The sequence below is a fragment of the Trachypithecus francoisi genome, unplaced genomic scaffold (assembly GCF_009764315.1).
Source record: "Trachypithecus francoisi isolate TF-2019V2 unplaced genomic scaffold, Tfra_2.0 Lachesis_group17, whole genome shotgun sequence".
In the NCBI taxonomy this organism is placed as follows: Eukaryota; Metazoa; Chordata; class Mammalia; order Primates; family Cercopithecidae; genus Trachypithecus; species Trachypithecus francoisi.
Window position 1 is genome coordinate 24341578 of NW_022681462.1, and position 9241 is coordinate 24350818.

At 42.8% G+C, this 9241-nt stretch overlaps 1 pseudogene; it reads left to right on the forward strand.

Moving 5' to 3' along the window:
* The first annotated feature begins 531 nt into the window (after positions 1-531).
* On the forward strand, positions 532-8369 carry LOC117062031 (annotated as a pseudogene).
* Positions 8370-9241: the final 872 nt, after the last annotated feature.

Sequence of the window (9241 nt, forward strand, 5' to 3'; positions counted from 1 at the left end):
CAAAAAAGCGGCAGTAAATTCATTAATCAGATTCACTGAAATGGTTTTAGAACAACTGTAATTGCTCAACTTAGACGTCCCTTTCCTTTTTCCCCAAGCATATTGTGTATGTACTATATAAATGCATAGCATTATATAATATGAAATATAACATATAAAATATACATGTCAGTTAATTATATGAGTGAACATTTATGAGAAACATTCAGATGATCTCCCTAACATGAGAGCCTGGGGGAAAGTGGGACTATCACGTCTGTCTTGCAGATTTCACCTCCCCAGAGCTCAGCCACTTAGAGCTGTTATAGCTTTCCTACCAACTCTGCCAGCCAATCCTGTCTTGTTGGGAGTCTGACCTCCCTATTGGCTATCGCAGACCTTTAAACTGCCTGCTTTGTGACATCATTCTCCCAGCAAACCTACCAGCACCTGGTAGAATCTTGGGGTTTGCTGGGAGTGGCCTGTAAATTTGTATCATCGCAAGTGGCCAGTGACCAGTGACCAGTGACCAGTGGTCTTCATACTGGACACATGCACTCGTTGGCTTCAGCCACCCAGACATCCGCTAGTATCGTCTCCTCATCCTTTGTATCTGCGGTTGATGTTTCTTCTTCTCTGACCATGTCAGGTAAAGAAAGAAACTTTTTTAAAAGGTTTTCATGAGATTTCCTTCCCCGTAAATTTAGATTTCTTTCCCCCTATAGTCCCAAACAGCTTGGAATAACAGGGAAACTCTTGAAGTAGAAATCTAGAGACCTTATTTCAGTTTTGGCTTTGACATTTACTAGCTGTGTGACTTTAGATAACTTATTCTCTCACGAAATCTGTTTTTCATCTGTTCCATTAGGATAATAAGTTGGTTATTCCCTCTCGCCCGTTTCTTTTCCAACACTGAGTCTTAACGGGTATATGTATAGAAAATGAAATCAGAGACTTTCTGAGAGTGTTCATTTCAACAGAAACAGAGCAAAACTCGAAGTGGCATAGAAAAGCAGCAATATGTTCTGAGATGTTTCATTTGTAATAATCTCCCTCCACTAATATTTCAACTTTCCTATTTTAAATTTAGTGATGTTTAGTGATGTTTTAAATATTATTCAGCCAGGCATGGTGGCGCACACCTGTAATCTCAGCACTTTGGGAGGCCATTCCCCTCACTAATATTTCAACTTTACAATTTTAAATTTAGTGATGTTTACGGATGTGTAGTGATGCTTTGAATATTCAGTTGGGCATGGTAGCTCATGCCTGCAATCTCAATGCTTTGGGAGGCTGAGGTGGGAGGATCGCTTGGGCCTGCGAGTTCACAACCAGTCTGGGCAACATGGGAAGACCCCCATGTCTACAAAAACTTTTAAAAAATCAGGCAGGGTTGGGGGCATGCCAGCTACTCAGGAGGCTGAGGTGGGAGGATCAGAGGACTGCTTGAGCCCAGGAGGTTGAGGCTGCAGTGAGCCATGTTCACACCACTGGACTTCAGTCTGGGTGACAAGGTGAGACCCTGTCACAAGCAAACAAACAAACAAAAGTAATATCCATGTTTTGGAGATTCCTATCTAAACTAGGTGGAAAGAGGAAATGGAGAGTACTGGGTTATAAGGAGGCAGGTATTCTTGGGTAAGGAATTTGGGATTTTAATTAAAGCAGAAAGGGTCCCCTACTCTTTCCCCTTGGAATATACCCTGGAGAATGACAAAATGATTTTAAAAGAAAAAAATACATTTTAAAATTGAAAAAAAAAAAAGAAGCAGAAGGACAACAGAGTGAAATCTACTCAAGATAGGGCAAAATAAAGTTGGTTTTAGCGAATGCTTTTATCAATGACCTAGGAAGGAAACAGGCTAGAATAGAGTGTCCCTAGGAAAAGCAACTTATCAGAAGTCACATTCAGTTGTTTTTTTTTTTTTCTGTTGCTTTCTTGAACATAGATGACACTTGACAGTTTTTAATATAAACATTGTAGAAATATGTTTTAAAGTCCGGGCAGGATGGCTCACACCTGTAATCCCAGCACTTTGGGAGGCCGAGGTGGGCTGATCACCCGAGGTCAGGAGTATGAGACAAGCCTGACCAACATGGAGAAATCCTGTCTGTACTAAAAATACAAAATTAGCCAGGCATGGTGGCGCCTGCATGTAATCCCAGCTACTTGGGAGGCTGAGGCAGGAGAATCAATTGAACCTGGGAGGCGGTGAGCCGAGATCATGCCATTGCACTCCAGCATGGGCAACAAGAGCGAAACTCTCTCAAAAGAATATATATGTAAACATTATATATATCTACACACATACACATATATATATGTTTTAGAAATGATGCCTCCAGGCCGGGCTCGGTGGCTCACACCTGTAATCCCAGCACTTTGGGAGGCTGAGGCAGGTGGATCACCTGAGGTTGGGAGTTCGAGATCAGCCTGGCCAACATGGTGAAACCCCATCTCTACTAAAAATACAAAAATTAACTGGGTGTGGTGACAGGCGCCTGTAATCCCAGCTACTCGGGAGGCTTAGGCAGGAGAATCTCTGGAACCTGGGAGGCAGAGGTTGCAGTGAGCTGAGATCTTGCCACTGTACTCCAGTCTATACGACAGAGCAAGACTCCATCTCAAAAGAAAAGATATGATGCTTCCTACAAACAAGAAACGAGTAAGTGGTTACCTAGAGAGCTGGAGGACATGTAATTGGCAGTGTGCTGTTTCTAATTTTTAAATTACATGGATGTTTCTCCTATTAATAATAAAAGTAAGTTTCTGAGAAAAGAATGTATCATTACTTGCATCAGAAAAGCAATACCTTTGTGTGAAAAGTAGATTTCTAGTAAAAGCTGCTTTTTTTATCTTAATACTTTTTTCCAAAAACAGAGTACATACTGATTTGCAATGAACTGCTTTTAGACCGAAGAATAAAAAGTCAAGCCACATATCAACCACATATCTCTAATTCCATATCTATCTAAATCAAATTTTCTGGAGTCCTTTGAACTTTCCCACATTCAAAACATTTTTTAATTGGATTCCAGCAGTTGTTTTTTTTAAGCTATGGGGATGTCATTTTCCTGGATGTTGGAGATGATTATAATCTAGGTTTTGAGGATAAATATTACAGCTCTCATGATACTGTTTAAGGATTTTTTTCTGCTTGTTATGTGGCTACAATAATTTAAGTCTTCTACTAAGATTAATATCTGTCATTTGCTGGGTAATAGTCATAGAAATATGAATGAGCGTAAAAATGGAATTCCTTCACTTATTTTTTGCATTCTATTTTGTACCAGTTTTTATTGAAATATCCACATATATTATGGCTATTTTACATTCACATTTACTGCATTTTTCTGCTTGTTACACACTTTTTGCTGATACAGTCTCTCTATCTATATATGCTGGTTAGAAATTCATTCGTTCTATTACGGGCTATTTCTTGGTTAATAGTATTCACTTAGAAAAAGTAGATACTATTCAGTTTCCTAATGTTGCATGTATGGTAGCAGATTTAGTTAGTAATTTACTACATTCTGATGCTAGCTACATACCCCAGTTTTCATTAATATCTATATATTGTTTTAATTCCATGATTTTATGTTTTAAATTATTTTGTCTGTTTTTTCAGAACTTACTGTATCTTCCTCATTATAAGTCATATGTAATCTATCACTTTTATTCATGTATGAATTATCACTGCTATTATTTTATAACTACTTTATAGACAAGCAGCCTGAAGCTCAGAGTTTAACTAGCTTTTTTCTTTCAAAAAGCATTTCTTGGCCGGGCGTTGTGGCTCATGCCTGTAATCCTAGCACTTTGGAAGACCGAGGCAGGCAGATAATCTGATGCCAGTGGTTCCAGACCAGCCTGGCAAACATGGCAAAACCTCGTCTCTATTAAAAATGCAAAAAATTAGCCAGGCACAGTGGCATGCGCCTATAATCCCAGCTACTCAGGAGACTGAGGCATGAGAATTGCTTGAGCCCAGGAGGCAGAGGTTGCAGTGAGCTGAGATCAAGCCACTGCACTGCAGCCTAGGTGACAGAGTAAGACTCTGTCTCAATGAAAGAAAAAAAAAAAAGCATTTCTATCAGGTAGTTCTTTTGACTTATGACAAAAAGCCAGGCTTGAAGAGGGCAAAAAATGACCTTTTAGATTTACCAATGACCTAGGTTAAATGTAAAGTCTGGGACATGTCACATGACCTGCAGAAGCAAAATGTGACACTAAGGATTATAAAGGTAATAGCTGTACTGTATTCTAGTAGACCCAAAAAAAATGCCATATTAAAAGCTCTCATTTCCTAGTTTCTGGTCGATGCTCAGAGAAAAGACCCCTGGCAAGGAAGTCAGATTCTGTAAACTGGTAATGATATTAACATAATGGTAAAACTTAAACAGGTCAATCTGACCTCTCTCAGACTCATAAAATGAAATGTTAGAACATCTCTAAGGACCTCCTAGTTCTAAAATGCTCCAATTCTAGGAAATAGTTATGAGTCTATACTAACCCAGATTCAAGGGAAAGATAGGGAAGGGAGAAGGTTGCTTCTAGCCTAGGAAATCATGTACGAACCCAGACCACTTGGGTCTTCACATCTGTGTCCAAGTTGGACACAAAGGCAGTTCATCAGAAGAGGACCAAACTGCCTCAGCACTCATGGCCATCATAAACTGTTTGGCTTTTGGTATCTCAGTGAGTATTGGTATTAGAGGCTTCCTGATTGCAACAACCTTAAGATAATGCTGTTCTTCAAATAAGGTGAGAATTTTTCAATCTCATCGGTTTTTTTCATCTCTCTTGTTTCCTACAGAAGATTTCCAAAATACGTCTTTACCTGGAACTGCAAATTCTCTGCAGCTCTCTCTTCCTGTGGTGAGCAATGCGGCTTCCTTAACAGGAAGCATCTCCAACTTCTCCAGAGCCTCTGCTCCAGTCATCAGCTCAGCATGGCTACAGCCATCAGCCTCTGGCACCTCCTTCCAGCCAATCATGGGCAGTGCCTACCTTTATCAACATTCTAGCACAACTATGTTGTCTGGGGTTACTGGCATGTTGTCTGGGGTTACTGGCCAGAGCCATAGCTCTACTTCAGCTGCCTCTTATCCAGGCAGTTTTGAGTGGGATAGTACAGCAAGCACAGCAAAGAAGTCATCCTCACTCAGGGACTTCACTGTGACTCTCATTGACCAGAACACAGCTGTCTCTTCCATGTCTATGACAGCCCAGTATGATAAAACTTCAGATACCAATACTGTGGTCCCTCTGTATCCGTCACTATCTGCCAGCCTTGTTCAGGGGACACTAACTCAAATTCCAAATCAGCAGGGCCATAGCCTGTCACTTCCCTACCAGATAGGAAGTCAGGTCTATTACTATAATCAAGGCACACTGGGACCTCAACTATCCTGCCTGCAATCCTATGGCTCTGTGTCATACACAGGATATAGGGCTTCTGCCCATCAACCAGAAATGGTGATGGTGCTAAAGGAGGTTCAGCCCACAAATGTCCTACCACCAGTCTCTACTTCTGGGATGTATTACTCTGTGTCTACTCAACCCATCACAGAAACCAGTGTTCAAGGTGAGTACAAACAGCAAGAAAGGAGAGGAATAATGTCAGCATTGAAAAGGAGGGTCAAATCTGTAGCTGTGTGATGAGTCCACGGATAGGTAGAATTTAAGTCCTGAGACTTCAACCACTATTCTGGGGCAGTGCTCTCCATTTGCAGACTCTATATGAGAACACCTTATAGGTGGGAAAGTGGAACACTATAATGGCCATCTATGCTACATGTAAGAGAGTCCCAAGAGCATACTCAGGGATACATTGTTTAGTGCCCTGACCGATCACTTCCCCCGCACTACCACGCTGTAACGTCCTTCCTTAATCTATTACTTCAGTCTCTTTGGAAGGTACTTCAGAACTCTTATTTTGGCAGTGACATTTTGATTTTCCTTAACTTACAATAGGATTTAAGACCTTGTGTTGAGAGATCCTCTCCAAAACAAACAGGCTCGGAATCTGTGCTTGCTGATATATTTCATGAGGAAGGGCTCCATTCTTTCCCCTAGTCCATGGTGTAAAGTGTTCTTATTCTCTCAGGAGAGTGGAGAGAATGGAAAGGATCCTATAAGAATGTGAGGCTTTACAAAACATCTCCTATTTTAAAAATCACGTTCACTTTTTGACTTACAACAACTCTGTGAAATGCAAAGAAAACCAAGAAACAATCACATCAAATGATAACCAGTAAGAGAACAGTCACTGCCAATCTCCTAATACAGGGTCTTGTCCATGGTCCTTAAGAAGAGCTAGTAGAAATGCCTTGCCCACGTTGGAAAGGTATCTGATTGCCGCATTGGTGTCTGGGGGGTGCATCTCACTTACCAGGGATTGACTTCTTGCTTGATTCCTTTGTAGCGATGGAAACTTCCCTGGGGATGGATACTTCCCTGGGATTGCAATCTCCAAGCCAGACATTTTGTCTGCCACAAACTCAAGAATTCTCCAAGTCCTTCAGCAGCAGAAATACCCAGATACTTGAGAGTAACCCATCACCTGAGCTTGGGGACATTTCAATGATAACTCCAGTCCAGAGTCCTACTAATCTCTTGACACTGTCTCCAGCTCCAAGCCAGGAAAAAAATGAGAATGAGGCTTTGGACGAGATTAAAACCAACCTTTCAAAGCCTCTAGATGTCTACCAGATCCTAACAGGAAATCAAGATCCTCCACTACTTCCTGTAGAAGTCCCTGATATTCACCCACTTCTGGCCTGCATTGATCCTCTTGGCCAAGAGGAGCAGCCTGGTTCTGAAAATGCCGATCAAAGAAATAACAGCCTGAGTCTTGAGGACCAAGGGATATTTGAAAATGGGATTGAGTCTAGCAGTGATTTGGCAGACATCACTACATTGGTGGAGGATACTTACCTCCCCCCACTCTTCAGTTCCTTACAGGACCTTGACCTACCCAAAGGTCCCTCAGCAAAGAAAGCCAAAGATACCAGTGCCATCAAGGTAAATCAGGTGCAGGAAAAGTCATGTGTCATAAAGGGTCACTCTGATCAAGTCAGGGAGAATAAGCATAAAGCTTCTGAGCCTATCCAGGGTGCTCCGAAGGCCAAAATCCAGCCAAAGAACCCAGAGTGCCTATTAGAGGAGAAGTGGTTGTTTGCAGTGCTACAGTCAGTGACAGTGCCTCTGTGAACAAGGCCAAGCATTCTAGCAACAAACCTCACAAAGCTGCATCCAGCAGGATCAGCAAAGCTAAGAGCCATGGGCAGGAAAAGACCAAAGGGAACAGAAAAAACAGCTCCAAGAAATCTGAAGAGAGTAAGCAGTCAGGGAACAAAGTCAAGGTAGAAGAGAAGCAAACCATTCCCAACATGAAGCAGAAGAAAAATCAACCTGAGCTTAGCCAAGAGATCTTTAAAAAGCCCCGAAGCTCCCTGCGCATGCACATGCTGGAGTCCGTGCAAGTTTTCCATGCACTCGGGAAAAAGATCGATAAGAAAGCTGGATTCTCTTCCTCCAGGACCCTGGGAAGCTCAAGCAACACCCAAAACCACCAGCCATTCCCAGCTCTCAAACCATGGCTGCATACCCAACGTGAGGGTAAAGGCCCGGAGAAAATTCAAGTCAAGGCCCAGAAACTAGATGGTAGTGCTGAAAAAGAGTGTCCATCTCCATCCCACTCTGAGTTGCCACCACCTGGGAAGGTCAAGTTGATACCTTTGCCCTTTCTGGCCCTGGACAAACCTCAAGCTCGACCTGTTTCTCGGCGGCCAAACCCTCCGGCCTCACGTGGGCCTGCTGTGGCTTACCCTGCTCAACCTGATTCTACTGACTCAGCTCAGTCGACTGCAGTCAATCCATCCCCACCAGCTCCTACCAACACATCTTTGCCAGGTCCTGCCACACCAGCTCAGCCAATTTTGACCAAAGCAACCCAACCTGGTTCAGCCAACCCTACCCAGCCTACTGTCCCTCAATCTGCAGTTTCTAGGCCATCACTCTGCAAAACATCATCTTGTTCTTCTCTGCAGCGGGAGCCTGTTTCCACTGCTGTGACCAATCTCCAGTTCCTGCCCAAGCCTGAAAATCGATTTCCAATCCAAGACTTCAGCTTCGAACCCCGTCCATGGAGGAAACCCACTGTTCCTGAGCCAGTAATGTCAACGCCTATCACAATAGAGCAGAGGCCAGAGCGTGAGGCAATGAAGAGAAAGGCTCAACAAGAGCGTGAGAATGCTGCCAAATACACCTCTCTGGGGAAAGTGCAGTTTTTCGTTGAAAGGGAAAGAGATATGGAAATTGCTGAATACTACGGCTACACAATCTAAGAGCTGAGATTGTTGCTTTTACGTTGGATACCGCTGGTTTTCCACATACATAGATAGAGACTAATTTATTTATTCTGATATATTTTTAAAACAAAATAAAGAAATGTAATAGAATTAATAGATAAGTAATAAAGAGGCCTTTTCAGTTTTGAGATGCTGTTGACTGCGAGCTTTCTTTGGTGTGGGGGTGGGGATCAAAGGTTGCATTAGAAAGAAGGAACTATGGCCGGGTGCGGTGGCTCATTCCTATAATACCAGCACTTTGGGAGGCCGAGGTGGGTGGATCACCTGAGTTCAGGAGTTCGAGACCAGCCTGGCCAACATGGTGAAACTACAAATACAAAACTACAAGCTAAAAACTAAAAATACAAAAATTTAGCTGGGTGTGGTGACGGGTGCCTGTAATCCCAGCTTCTCAGGAGGCTGAGGCAGGAGAATCCCTTGAACCCGGGTGGTGGAGGTTGAAGCGAGCCGAGATCATGCCACTACACTCCAGCCTGGACAACAGAGCGAGACTCTATCTCAAAAAAAAAAAAAAAAAAAAAAAAGAAGGAACTAAAAGTTGGATGGGAGAATAGACAGAAAAGGATAAGAACTGAGGAAACAGGAAGGACCATGGTCCAGGACTGAGAAGGTCAAATCGGGAGAGATTTTATGGGCTTATATAAGGAATCAGAAATGGGGAAAATGGCAGAAGTAAGATGCAAAATCTGAGGTTAGGACTAAAAGAATAAAATTTGGATGTAAGTTGAAGATGGCAGAAGATTGTTTGGACTAACGGAGGCAAGATGGCGCAGTTCCGAGTTCTTCACCGTCAACTTTCCCATGCCCGGGAGGGACACGGGTTGACTGCGCAGGTGCACCCCGACCTCCGATGGAGAAGAACCGGATCCCGCCTAGCCACGCCTAC